This window comes from Sciurus vulgaris, assembly GCF_902686455.1.
Source record: "Sciurus vulgaris genome assembly, chromosome: 7".
NCBI classification, from domain to species: domain Eukaryota; kingdom Metazoa; phylum Chordata; class Mammalia; order Rodentia; family Sciuridae; genus Sciurus; species Sciurus vulgaris.
The window spans coordinates 53,058,912-53,072,853 of NC_136467.1; the positions used below are offsets into that span (position 1 = coordinate 53,058,912).

General features: G+C 42.6%; 1 protein-coding gene across 4 annotated transcripts in view; it reads left to right on the forward strand.

Moving 5' to 3' along the window:
• FYN (FYN proto-oncogene, Src family tyrosine kinase) overlaps positions 1–13,942 on the forward strand; it is a 204,719-nt gene that overhangs the window by 91,622 nt on the left and 99,155 nt on the right. Inside the window, exon 1 of one of the 4 annotated variants that reach the window (XM_079149148.1) lies at positions 3,447–3,784. The exons of the other annotated variants lie outside the window; for them this stretch is intronic. The gene's annotated coding sequence lies outside the window, so the exon portion shown is untranslated. Of the gene's footprint in view, positions 1–3,446; positions 3,785–13,942 lie in introns of those variants that run through there. 4 annotated transcript variants of the gene reach the window in all.

A 13,942-nucleotide genomic window follows, 5' to 3' on the forward strand; every position in this document is an offset into this window, starting at 1 on the left:
TGGTAGCAAATCTGTCCTCATCCTTGTTCTGACTGAAATGCAGCCAGGTCCTGGCTCCTTTATTTAGAGACAGCAGTAGTGCCGTTTATAAATATTGAGAGGTGGTAGTGTGTCACAGATCCCAATTCTTCATTGTGAGTCAGGGGAAGTTTGAGATTCTTAATACCAAAATTGTAGTTACCTTGAGAAACCTAGACCTTTGTTCTCCTGGCCATGCCAGGGGGTGAGATATAAACACATAAATAGAGAGTGAGCATGATTCTGGAGCAGGGTCAGTTTTGCCCTCCCAGAAGACATTTGGTAGTATATGAAACCACGACTGAGGGCAAGGAGGGTGTTCTAGTGGCGTCCAGTGAGCTGGGTGCTGCTAAATGCCCTACAAGGTCCAGACAGCAACACACACATACAGAATGACCCAGCCCCAAATGTCAAGAGTGCTGAGGCCGAGAAGTTCATACTAGAAGCAGTAACAAAATTTACATGCCTAAAGTACTCATTTCTTTGAATCCTTACAATTTCAGATATTTTAACGTATTATATGTAAAATTTGTAAAAACAAGTTGGTTCGGAATTCAGAGGGCTGAAAGGGTTCCTGAGAAGTTACCTCATCCGTTACCCCTGACTCTAAGCAAAAACTGACCTAAATAAATCCAGATGACGGGCCTCCCATGGCTCATACGGAATGCTGGTCCCTAAACATAAAAGTAAGACTCACGTAGTGTGAGCCCGGCGTTTGCACAGAAGAAGTCTCGTGCTTTCAATTTCAGCCCCAGCCTGCTCAGATGTGCTTGTCTTCAGATGACCTCGGAGATGAAACGGTATTTCAGTCTGGGCTGTCCTTCCTTTTGAATCAAGGGTAGCGATTCTGGTGTGATCAAAATGTGCTTAGGGAGGAGAGAGATCTCATTACAGATGATTGAGATTGAGTATTTTGGTACCCAGGACTATTTATTTGCATCAGTTTGCTAGTGACACCACAATCTGGCTTAAATGTGAGTTGCTGAGAGCTTTTGTAGCCCAATATGGCTACATTTGCTGAAGCAGAGAGATTAAAGCAACATATGTCAAGTTGTGATATAGAACAATCCACTTGAAAAGACTTCACTTAATTATAGGGCCTATTTTGGGAGGGTAACTGTGCTTTTTGTGAGGTGTATTTTGGAATTCACTAACCCAGCTTCTAGGCCCGTAATATCCTCCCAGAAAGGGTGTGGCATGTACTGTGGACATAAATATTTTCTTCCCAAAAGCTTCGGTTTAATATTCTTTCAACTTTATGCCCCTTTATTTTTCTTTTACGGGTAGACTTTCTGCTTCCAAGAATGTGACGAACGTGTATTCTGGAAAGCAGAGAAGGATAAAAGATCTCATTTCAGATGGTCAGGCCCATAGGTTTAGGGACTGGACATTATCAGCCTACTGTGTTTAAGATGAATGGAATTTACCAAAGTTGAATTGGCAAACAGTTGAGTAAGGGTATAAAAAACACCATGTTGGCACTAAACACTGTTGGATCTGTGGAGAAGCTACCCATCCATCACTCTGTGCCCAGTGCCTCTCCGACCCACGAGTAGTCCTCATGAGCCATTTCACTGCTCCTTTCTGCTGGCTTCTGCCCTGGAGTAGACATCTGCTTTCCCTTTTGTTCTTCCAGACATGTGCCTTTTACCCCTTCTGCCTCATTGGTCCCAGCCTTCTGTGGCCTCCTTCATTTCTCTGAGGCTTTGAGCCTTAAAGGAGAGGTCAGAGCTTCCAGAGGGTCAGCACTTCCTAGACCTCATTTAAAAGTGAATAATGGGGGCTGGGGTTGTGGCTCAGTGGTAGCACTTACCTAGCATGTTTGAAGCACTGGGTTCAATTCTCAGCACCACATATAAATAAATAAAAATAAAGTTCCACCCGATTATTAAAAAAAAAAAAAAAAGAAAGAAATATATATATATATATATATATATATATATATATATATATATATATATATAGTGAATGATGGGGCTCAGTGGTGGAGCGCTTGCCTAGCACAGGTGAGGCACTGGGTCCCAGCCTTAGCACCACATGAAAATAAATAAATAAAAATAAAAAATAAGGGTATATGTCCATCTACAACTAAAAAAGATTTTTTTAAAAAATGAATGATAAAGGAGAAATCACATCAGCACAATAAAAGTACCTTCTCATTTACACAGTGACTGGGAAGAGCAGAGATAGACTTAAAAAAAAAAAAAAAACAAGCAATTCTATAAACCCCCCGTCCACAAAAAGCCCAGACCTAGGAGCAGAGAAGCATTTTACCTAAATTCTGAATTATAAAGGCCATGAAATGAGAGCAAGAGTGATCCCTGAGGAGAGCTGAAGACTGTCCTCTACCAGAGAAGTCTCTGGAGAGGCCTCCATGAGTGTCCTGGGAGCAGTCTGTGGCTCCCTGTGTTCAAAACACCCAAACAGCTGGTTTAAAGGTGCAGTCTGGGGAGGGGCACCGCTGAGTGGTAGAGCCTGCACTTAGCATGGGAAAAGCCCTGGGTTCAAAACTCCCAGGTCTCCCCAGGCTCCTAGACCCCAAGGTGGGTGGTCTTCATGCTGACGGGCTCTCCAGGGCTTCTCCAGCACTAAATTGTGAGGGTCCCAGCTCCTTCTCCCACCTCAGCCTCTGGGCTTACAGTCCCACCAGAGGCTGTATTCTAGTCTGCCCCGCCTCCAAGACTCCCTTTCCAAAGCATTGTCTAAAAGTAGAAAACACGTCTCTAAAGTGCATTATTTTGAAAATCAGACCTGTGCACAGGAGGGCGGGGCGTCATCTTCTGTGGCACTTTGTAGTCCCAATCCCCAAAGTCATCCCACCATCCTCTCATCACTTGCTCGCCAAGAGAGGTGTCATTTCCATTCCCGGCCAGTTTGGGTGACATCCTAAACCAGATTCTGTGAAGCCACCTCGAGGGTGCCATGCTGCTCATCTGCTACAGTAGCCCGTGTCTTTGCCATCTGCTTTCACTCTCAAATTCACACTGAGGTGTGGTTTTAATCTGTAGCAACACTTATAAGCCAAAATTTCCCGCTTATCACGGGCAGACATTTTCAGAGTAAGTAGCTGTCGTATATTGTAGTGTATGGCTAGATTGACAAGACTGTAACAGGTCCCACCTGGAATCCAGGTGGCGGCAGGCCCACCCTGCAGGCTGCCTTGTGGATGCATATTAGCATATCATTTGTATAGCTAATTTAAGTTTATAAAGAGTGCAGCACATCTGATCCTGCCCAAACACTTCTTAGATGGTAGAGCTGAAATTATCACCAGATAAATCTGAGGTTCCCGAATTTAGCCTCTAAGGCAGGGGACTTTCAGGAGTGTGTTGACATGCTTCTTCTGGTCCTCCTCTCGGGTCTGGGAGGCACTCTTGGCTTTTGATCCTATAGGGAGTAGGGCAGGGATGGTCCTGCAGTGCCTGGGACGGTCATCATCCCTGGCAGAGCATCCACAGCACACCCACTGAGAAACACAGCCCTGAGCTTGTTCAGTTAATATGCAGCAGAGCCAGACGCACACCCACACTATCTGAATCCAGATCCTTTATAGCTAGCCCTCTACGTTGAAGTCCTCCCAGTCCTGCTTCATTGGGAACTGTAAAAATTGAATTCAGAGTAGCTGTTCTGCAGGTTATGCCATTGGCATTCTGGGTAACAGGACTCAGGCACAGCATACTGCACACAGGAACAGACTCTAGAAACCTCAGTGGCCTGGCTGACCAGCCCCCTGTACCTGTTCTTCCTCCATTGATGCCCAGTGCAGGTAAGAGAGAGCATTCTGTCTTTGTAAAAGATCAGAATCCAATAGGATGCTCTACCCGCCGCCTTTGATCCAATCTTGCCAGCTTAAAACCATCCTGACAGGGATTTAGGTATCAATTTCAGGAGCTTTCTATTTGTTATCTTAGGCTTCATGCCTACCTGGTAGTCTCTTACAGCAGCTTACAATTTGGTTTTGATGTCAACCAACAAAAAAAGTCAACATAGTGGATATGTCAGTTTGAATGAGCGCACATGAAATTAATTTAAGTTGGTAAAAATAAAACCGTATTGAATGAGAAGGCATGCAAGGCAGCTGACCTGAATATCAGTGTCAAGGGGCTTCTCAAAGAGGGAGGTAGTGATATTATCTGATCTTATTTTCCTTTTTTTCCTGACTTTGTGTGTGTGTATGTGTGTGTGTGTGTGTGTGTGTGTGTGTGTGTGTGTGTGTGTGTGCGCGCGCGCGCGCGCATGTGCAGTATGTGTGGGGTTATTTTCTTTTGTTTGCTCTCTCTTCCATTTTTCCCCTGGCCTTTTGTTATGAAAAATTTCAGTCCTACTTGTTGGGAGAAGTATAAAGCAAATACCTAAAGTCCTTTACCTAAATTTACCATTCATTCTAAATTTGTCACTTTTCAAATTCTAAATAAAAATCATACATGTTTCTTACATTTTTGCTGAACCATTAGGAAACAGCAAGTATCTTGACATTTCACCTCTACATAGTTACCATGTACTGTTATCCCATCTAGGAAATTTAATAATAATCCCATGGTATTATATAATATACAAACCATATTCACACCTCCCCACCTATCTCAAACTATCTTTTCTAGCTCAGTTCCTGACCCCCAAGTCCAATATCTGATCAAATTCATTTGATACATGTGATTGAACAACTTTTCTTTTACCCTGTAAAACAATGTATGGCTTTTTTTTTTAATGTTTGTTGTTGTTGTTTGGGGGTTTTTAGAGGGTTTCGTGTATCCTAGGCAAGTGCTTTACCTCTGAGCTACATTCCCAACCTCTTAAATGACTCTGTGAAGACTTCAGGCTGGTTATGGTGGAGAATGTCCTGCACTCTGGGTTTGTTCTTCACAATGTCATTTAACTTGCTCCTCTCTTCCTGAAACACATTTTATGTAGAGGCTTGTTATTAGATGGAGGGTAAACATCTTTTGGCATGAATACTTCGTAAGTGATGTTGTGTGTTAAATAACACATTACATCATGGGGCAGATGATGTCAACTTGTTCCACCGTCCTCCGTGATAGGTTCAATGCCTTGGCCAAAGCAGTAACCAGACTGACCAGATCGAGGTCCACTTTGAGTTGGTTAGAAGCCACATTTGGGCTGGTACAGGGTCCTTTGCGAACTTCCTTTTCCGACCTACCCTTCATCCAGTGGTTTGAGTAGCCATGGATAATCTTGGCTTGGATCACTTATTATTTTGGGACATTGCCTCATATTGTGTGCTCTTGGCTTTCTTTTCCTGAATTCTTTGTTGTGTATGTTCTAGGACTTCCTGTATTTGCAGTAATTTTTTTTTTTTTTTTTTACCACTTCCTTGGTGGTCAGCTCAGTTTTGCTGTAATAATAGATTATGCTAAACATTTTTATTTCTTACCTTTGACATAAGAAAAAATAACTTTAGCAGAACACTTACTACACACCAGGCACCACACAGTTTTCTGATGCAAGTAGAACTTTCTTTTGCTTTTCCCATGTAACAACTCAGACTAGAGAAGTGACTGGCCCAAGGTCACTCGGCCCCTGTGGCGGAACTAAAATTAAGCCAGATGGGTCAATCCCATAGCCAGGGCTTTTCATTTTTTCCCATGTTCCCTACAGTTCTTTCTGTCTATGCCTCCCACCCTGTATTTCTTGCCTCTAGACTGCCTGACTGGGTAGGTTGCTAAACAAGAGAGTCATCCAGGAAGGGGCTGTGTGGCTGGAGGAACACAAGCCACCCACGTCCAAAAGGAGCAGATGCTGCTAGACCTCAGATAAGGGGCCGGATCTGTACATTACCCATCCTGACTTTTTATTGTAGGCGACTAATTTGCACATTCTGAAACTCATCAGCTGAGTCGCCAGTTTTCCCTACCAGCTCTGCTGCTGGCTGAGGCAGCCTTGAGTCAAGCTGCTTATAAAAAAGAAATTCATTGTTTGTTGTTTGCAAGTTTGTTTCTAACATCTTCTTTTACACTTAGGAAACTCACCCGCTTGAGAATGATACTGTTTTGATTTGAGGGTGTTTGATTTTTGAAGGGGAGAGTTGGGTTTCCTGGAATTCTTATTTAACTGGATTTTTAAAATTAATCTAAAGCCTTAGATTTGTTTAAGTAAAAGCCTTAGATTTCATAACTGATAGATCAACAACATAGTCACAGATATTCTTAGTTAGATTTGAAAGAAAACAAGTACATTTCCTCTGAATATCATCCACAGGAGTTTTCTTTTCAAACTGTCTTGAGTCCTTAGAGGACGTGAAGCCTGTTGTATTCATCTTGCAACTGTTTCTTGTGTTTCTACACCTGTGTTGACACACCACAGGGGAATCTATAAACTTGTTCCACGAAAGGGACTGAAGGACAACTAGCAGATAAATAGCGAGGCTTCTCAGGATGGGTCCTGGCTGAGGATAAAGAGCTATGAGGTTCAGTCTAATTGTTTTGTGAGAATCGTATGAATTTGGAGTGATGTCAACAACGCAGACCTAGAGCTTCTTGGATTTCACTTCATTCAGCAAGAACTTTTTTTTTTTTTTTTTTTTTTTTTGAGGCATGGATTAAACCCAGGGGCATTTAACTACTGAGCCTCATCTCCAGCCCTTTTTTAAACTCTATTTAGAGGCAGGGTCTTGATGAGTTGCTTAGGGCCTCACTAAATTGCTGAGGCTGACTTTGAACTCATGATCCTCCTACCTCAGCCTCCCAAACCACTGGGATTCTAGGCATGTGCTACCTCACCCAAAATTCAGCAAGAATTTGATCCTGCCCTCCCATTTGCAGATTGGTCACCTGAGGCACAGAGAGGTGGAGTGGTACTCAGGACAGACCTGACTAGCTTGAGTCTCTTGGAATTGCTCCTCATATTCCCTAAAGATCTCAGTCAACAAGTAGTAACCATAACGCTTTACCCTGGCACGTCACCCCATAGTGTTCCTTCCCATCTGAACCCCCTGTCACCCAGATCTCCACCACCACTCACATTTAACAAGTGCAGAAACAAAGGTATACATCAGCGCGTGTCCAGTGCAAATCCAAGGCAAAGAGCATGGAGCAGTCTTGTAAAAAGGAGGTAAGAAGGCAGTGAAATTAATTTGTATAAAATACTTTACTTCACCCATTATATATTCAAAATATTATTACTTTGCCATGCAATTAGTACTAAAAACTTATTGAAATATTTTCTGTGCTGTATCTTTGAAATCTGGTGTACTTTGCACTTAGAGCATATCTCAGTTTAGTTAAGCCACCTTTCAGGTGCTTATTGTACCCACTGGCTTATTCCCTGGGCAGCATAGCAGTCTGGAAGACAAAGTCCAAGGTCATACCTAGCTAGGTTCTTTAATTTAAATCTCACAGAAACCTCGTCAGCATTCTTGCCCGCCCCCAAATCTGAAGCCACATATTTCTATCCTCTTTTGCCATTTTCCCCCAGCCAACTCTAATTACAGGGAGATGTTTGGTTTGGCCATATCTGCCCCCTCAGCAGTTTCCCTCCAGCCCTGGCAGCTGGCAAGACCAATACACACTGCCTGCAAATGATAGTGCAGAGCATCCTTCCAAATTTCTCCACAGCCAGTTTCCATGATTTTCTTTCTCTTAGGAGTAACCCAGTAGCATTTTTCAAAACCAGGATGATTTTTGTAGTTCATTCCTTTTTAAAAGATCCATCCTAATGTGTAGTTTCTTAACATCCTAATCTATAGATTGTTAACTTACTCTAATCTTTTTAAATGCCAAATATATCTCTGTTTTCATTAGTTGATTTTTTTTTTTTTTTGGAGGGGGACTGGTCAACACTCCCCAGCAATCTATCTCATTATTTGGAATAATGAGACATTAGTAAAGGTTGGATTCCATTCCACTGCTTGTCAAGTCTCCAGCCACTGACCCCATTACTTGAATTATTAAACTATAATCCCAGCGGGGGAGTGGGGAATGACAAAAGAATGGTGATAGACACCTGCAGTTTGTGTAGTGAGCTTCACCCAAATACAAACCCTGATCTCTAGGAATTGAGGTTTGAATAGGGAAAAGATTGTCTCATATTCTTAATCACATCTTCCAGCCTTCTCAGTTAAGTGACACAGGAGGTAATACCTCTGCGCTGTCTTCCAGCAATTGAAGAAAGGATGGCACCACGCAAGTCTCCCTCTCCTGGAAGATTAATGAGTTTTCCCTGATTCTCTTGAGAACTGTGTTCTTTAGTCTGAGACTTGATATCAACTTTACAATTCACAGATCCCCTAAAATCTGCCATTTAAAAGCTCTAGGTATAAGGTTGTGTTTGGAACCAGAACAGTACAGTGGGAGGGCTGGTTTTCCTCTCTCACTCGATCACCTCCCTAAAGCAATGTTCACTTAGACACCCCCAAACCACAACCCTTTTATCTGTTCTGATACTAAGCCATTTTTATTTTCTTGAGTGGATGTTATGTGTGCATCTCACAGTGTCATTTTAGTAACTGTATTTCTGCTTAAGAGCCAGAAATTATACTTGACTTCAGCCTAGTGTCTCGAGTTTCGGGGTTTTGTTTCCAAGGAGGGTGCTGAGTAGACTTGATGTGGATTCTTCTTCAGTCCTAATCGTTGACTGAGAGAAGTGGCTGGGCCTGGAGATGAAGCGAGGAAAGGAAATGTGACATGCAATGGCAAAACGTCACCTACTCCTGGATCCTTCACCTGGGGCTTTTATCAGATTCACCTGAAGAGAAGTAAAAACCCCAGTGCCCAGGCCCTACTGCACCTCACTCGACTGGAGCACCAAGGGACAGGATCTGGGCAGGTGTGTAAGGACCACCTACTCTAATTGGACCCACTTATCAAAACTTAGAATTTTACTATGTGTAAATTAAACCTTACTCAACTTGTCCTGAAGTCTATTTATATGCATGTATTGAAATTTTTCAAAATTTGACACCCACTGCCATGAAGAATATTTTGACTATCAGACACTCTGAAGTCTGAAGATAAAGCTCATAGTTGAAACACTCATCATTCACTAAGTAAGCAGAAAAGGAGCAGCATTAGACATTGTTCCTACCTGGAAAATCAGGGTAGTGAGACTTGGTACAGAGGGGTTCGGTTGATGGATAAGAATAATATCCAGCAATCAGAATGAAGTGTGAAAAGTGTAATATACTTCTTTGCTACAAAGCAAAGAAGAAGGAGACCCATACATACCTGTGTAATGCACACCTTCCCGCTTCCACCCCACATGCCTTCGTGAAGGTGGAAGGTAGTTGACCCGGTTGAGAAAACTTAATAGAGAAACCACAGAACATGACTCTTAAGGCATGAATAGGCAAAGAAGTGAAGCATATGCTGTCCGTTTTTCAAAGGAATAGGTATCAGAATTTGATTTTAAAGTTAAAAAAAAAATAGCTTCTCTATGATACCATTTATTTTTTAAGGGAAGGTCAGCAACCCCTGATATGATTCAATTTGTTTATCCTGACCGATTATCTAGCCTTAGCACAGCCCTGATGCTGGCACATAGTACGTGTGTGGCACAGTAGGAATGCTGAATTGAAATGATGCCTTCCATAGTTTAATCTCACCTCTGACAAACTATTAGACCTAGCTGTGTCTTAGAGTGGATGTCATTGCAAATAATTTTCAAAATAGCATTTATGTTACCTCTGTAAGAACTGCTAGCAAAATTCTAAAAGTCTCTGCCCTTGAAGGAGAGCACATTTAAGAATATGTGAGTTGTTCTGCAGGAACATGCTGTGGAATGATTTGATCATTTTTTCTCCTCCTTCCCTATGATTTGATCTTTATATTTTAGGAGCATTAGCCCTTCTAACCTAAGTTTCACTCTTCCTCATTTTCAGTGCATTGGAGGTTTTAGAAGAGCAGCTAGACAAAATCATCAAGTCTGGAATCCCTTATTGCATCTGTTATTTGTAGACGCAGAAAACAGCATTGTTTTCATGGATATTGGATGTTCATTTTGATATGATACGGTTTATCCCTAACAAAACTTATGTTGAGACTGGGTGCCCAGAGTTACCATGTTGAGAGGTGGGGCCTTTAAGAGGTAATTAGGTTGTAGAGAGAGATTCAGTCCTTTCTCCCAGAAATGGGTTCATCATCATGTTGGGCTTAAGCTTGCTCTTGCTTCCTTTCATACTTTTGCTCTTGCTTCCTTGTATACTTTTTTGTATGTCCTCACTTGCCTCTTCATTATGAGACCCTCACCAGAAACCATGAGGCCAAACAGATGCCCAGTACCTTGCTGTTGGACTTCTAGAACAGTGAGGCAAAATGAATCTCTTTCCTTTATTAATTACCCAGTCTACAGAAAATGAACTAAGATAGATGGTCTTGCAGAATTTGTGGAGTACAGAGTATTTGAAAGTGGCTGCTAATATTGCCTTGTAAACAGTTAATGTGGGGTGGCCCCTCACCTGAGACCACTATTCTCCCTACACATTCCTGCAACTTTCTATTCAAGTTACCATTGTTGGTTACTTTGATGCTACAGTATATAACAGGAAATTCTTCATCTTGACACTTTCTTACTATGTTGTGATAGAAAAGGAAAGCAAGGACCTGTCTTTACCTATTGCTTTGTTTGACTGAATGATATTTCTAGAGGTTCCTCATGCATTACAAGCTTTTGCAGTTAGTTTTTCTGCTTCCCAACCCAAAAAGCAATCTGAATTATAGGCCTTGTTCCTTAAAATAGCCATTCTGATTGGAAGGGGAGGAGATGATGATGTGTGAGTTGGCTTGGGGCTTTAAATGGTAGGATGGATTGGGCATTTGATTTGACACTGGGCACATGCTTGAAGCTGAGCAGCACACTGACCAGCAGGGGGATCAAAGGCAAGTGACTTTCCCTCTGTGAATCTCAGTTTTCTCATGGTCAAAATGGCACTTGATTTGAGGACTAAAAGAGATTTAAAACAAAAATGTGCTAACATGATGCCTGGCACTGATAAATGCTTAGTGTCAGGTCTCTTCACTTTTCTCTTTTTAGCATATATATCGTTTCGTTATTCCCTTGTTTCAAACCTTTTCAAGGCTCCACTTACCCCCTGAGAATGTCATAGACACCATAACCTGGCTTTCAAGGACTTTGAGATCTCTCTCTCTCTTCAACATGTAACACTTTTGCTTGGTATTCAATCCCATAGCAAAACCAAACCATCTCTGTGCCCTGAGCAGACTTCAGACACTCACTTCCTCTAGGGATCCTTCCTCCCATCTCTTAGAGTCTAAATCCAACTGCTGCAAGGCTTGTCTAAATGCTACTTCATCCTCAACCCTCAGGCTGGAAAATTCACCTCTCTGTCCTACTGTCTTTCTCATTATAAGTGCTTAAAACATACGCACGCACTTGCGCGCACACACACACACACACACACACACACACACACACACACACAAGGAAAGGGCTGGTTATGTTCTGGAACAGAGAGCACAAACCAGAGCAACAGGTAAAGGTTAATTTTTCAGGCAAGCATTTCTATCAGGAAGAGGTCCTTGGTGTATTAGTCAGCCCAGGTCACCCAATAAAATACCACAGACTTGGACATTTTAAACAACAGAAATACATTTTCTCACATCCTGAGGTCAAGGTGCTGGCAGGGTTGGTTTCTGGTGAGACCTGTTCCCTTGGCTTGCAGGTGACTTGCCTTTTCCCCAGAGTCTTCACATGGCCTTTTCTACATGCACACTCCTGGTGTCTCTTCCTTTTCTTTTAAGGACAAGAGTCCTTATTTAACCATTATTACTTCCTTAAAGGCCCTGTCTCCAAATACAGTCACATTGGGGGCCTGAACTTCAAGACATGAATTGTCAGTGTGGTGAGGGGGACACACTTTAGTCCATAAACCCATGTATATAAAAATTCTGCCAGATCATCTGAGAGTGTGGTGTGTACGTGCGCGTATGTGTGCGCACACGTGTGTGTCCTCAGGTGTGCACATGTCTCCTGTGTGCAGGGGTCCCCTCTTTCAGGAACTTTCTTCTTCCTCCCTGACCTCATTCAGAAAGCCTGCAGAATTGCAAATAACTTTGCTCCCCTGTGGTGGCCTGGCTTGGACTGCCCAATCAAGCTGCCTCTGTGGGATCTCACCCCACAAAGACAGTGTTCCACCCCCACAGAGAGGGCTCCTGACATGTTGTCTCACCCAGTGGTTCCATCACAGCCCCCGCCTTACCTCCAGCTGCCAATAAAGGGAATTTCGCCTCAGCAGGGAAGGGAAGGAATTAAGGTACTAGAACAGGAGGGTGACACTTTTGTTGTAAAAGAAAAAAATGAAGTCTTTCCTTTTACTTCTCTGTTTAACATTGTCCACAGGATTTTTTCCTGCATATTTCTCAAGGTCCCTAATTCTGAAAACCACTGCAGGAACCCCTCTGCTCTACAAGTTGATAAGTGATGTTAGAGAATGCAGTCTAATTGGGTCCTTAGTTAACCCACCCCTGACTTAACAGAGGGAGGCTGTTCAGTTACAAATAGATTTTATTCTGCTAAATCAGAGACTCTTCATGCTGTGTCATCTGCCTGCAAATTAGCTAGAGGCACAAGGTTTGCATTATGCAAAGTATTTATTCTCACAATTAATATGCTGGAAAGTGTGGTTTCTCACTTTTCTGCCAGTATAGGGGTTCTCACCCAGGAGCAAGTCAAATCACCTGGGGAGCTTTTATAAAATACCCAGGCCTTGTTCTTCCTCTTCCCCACCCTGCCTCCACACTCAGGAGAGTAAGAGGATGTGGGACTCCCCAACCCTGCACCCTTAACCCCAACATCACCACATCTTATTACTTCCCCAGGGGCTTCTTTTAAATTTTTTAAGTATGAAAAATATAGTATTCCTTTTTTTTTTTCTTGATGAAATCTAGTGACTAATTAGTTTTTTAGGCATATTATCATTTTATGATGGAAAATTTCAAATTTATAGATGCAAACAGTATAGTATAAGGAACCCCCACACGCCCTTCAGCAGTAACCAGAACCCTTCCGTTCTTGCTTCATCTCAGTCTGGATGATGCTATTGCTTGTTAGCTAATTCATTGTTTTATAGGTAAGAGAGAGCATTGTCTGAGAACTAAAATCAGTTACATGGCCCTATCATGTACCAAGTTCACTGTATGCCAGGTGCTTCCCTTGCCATACTGCATCCTCACAGCAACCTGAGGCCCTGGTACCCACATTTTATAACCATGAAAACCAAAGTTCTACAAAATCACACACCTGCCAGGTCTCCCCGCTAGCAAGTGCTCATGCAGCTATTCACACCCAGAGGGGGCAGAAAGTGTACTTGCCCCTTAAGCTATGCTTTAGAAGAATAGAGACCCTGAAAACAAATGTGTAGTTGGAAGCTTTGTAGTACAGATGACAGCCATGTGCAGAGGCAAACACATTAGAATGTTAATGTTAAAAACCAGGTGGTAAATATAGGTGTTACAGAGCTGGGCCTTCCAAGAAACTCAGGCAGCTTGAAGACGGCCCCCACTTCAAAATCCAGTTCTTATAATTGAGTCAGAAAGATTTCAGACATGTCGCTCAGAGTAACAGAAATAAGTCTATTGAAGAAACAGGAAAAGGGAAAGGGGATATCCTCAAGGGACAGAGTGGGTCCTCTCAGAGAGGAGAGGGATAATATACCTGTCCTGCACTCCAGTTTTATTGGGGATCCCAGAGAAGTTTCCAGAGTCCCACCCAGGTCCACCCAGGTCCAGACTTTTGACTGACAGCAGGATGACGTCAGACTTTTAAGTCCTCACTGCCCTGCCTCTTCTAGGTCACCTTGGCCCATGCTGACTTGTTCTAATTGGATTCTTAACCATAAATGCTTACAGATTTTATGGTTAGAAGGAATTATTCTTATCTCCCTGAGGTTTGGGATCTGGGTCTATGAAAAAGATCACAAAAGTCTCCCCGTCAGGGTAACTTGGGTTTCTCTTAT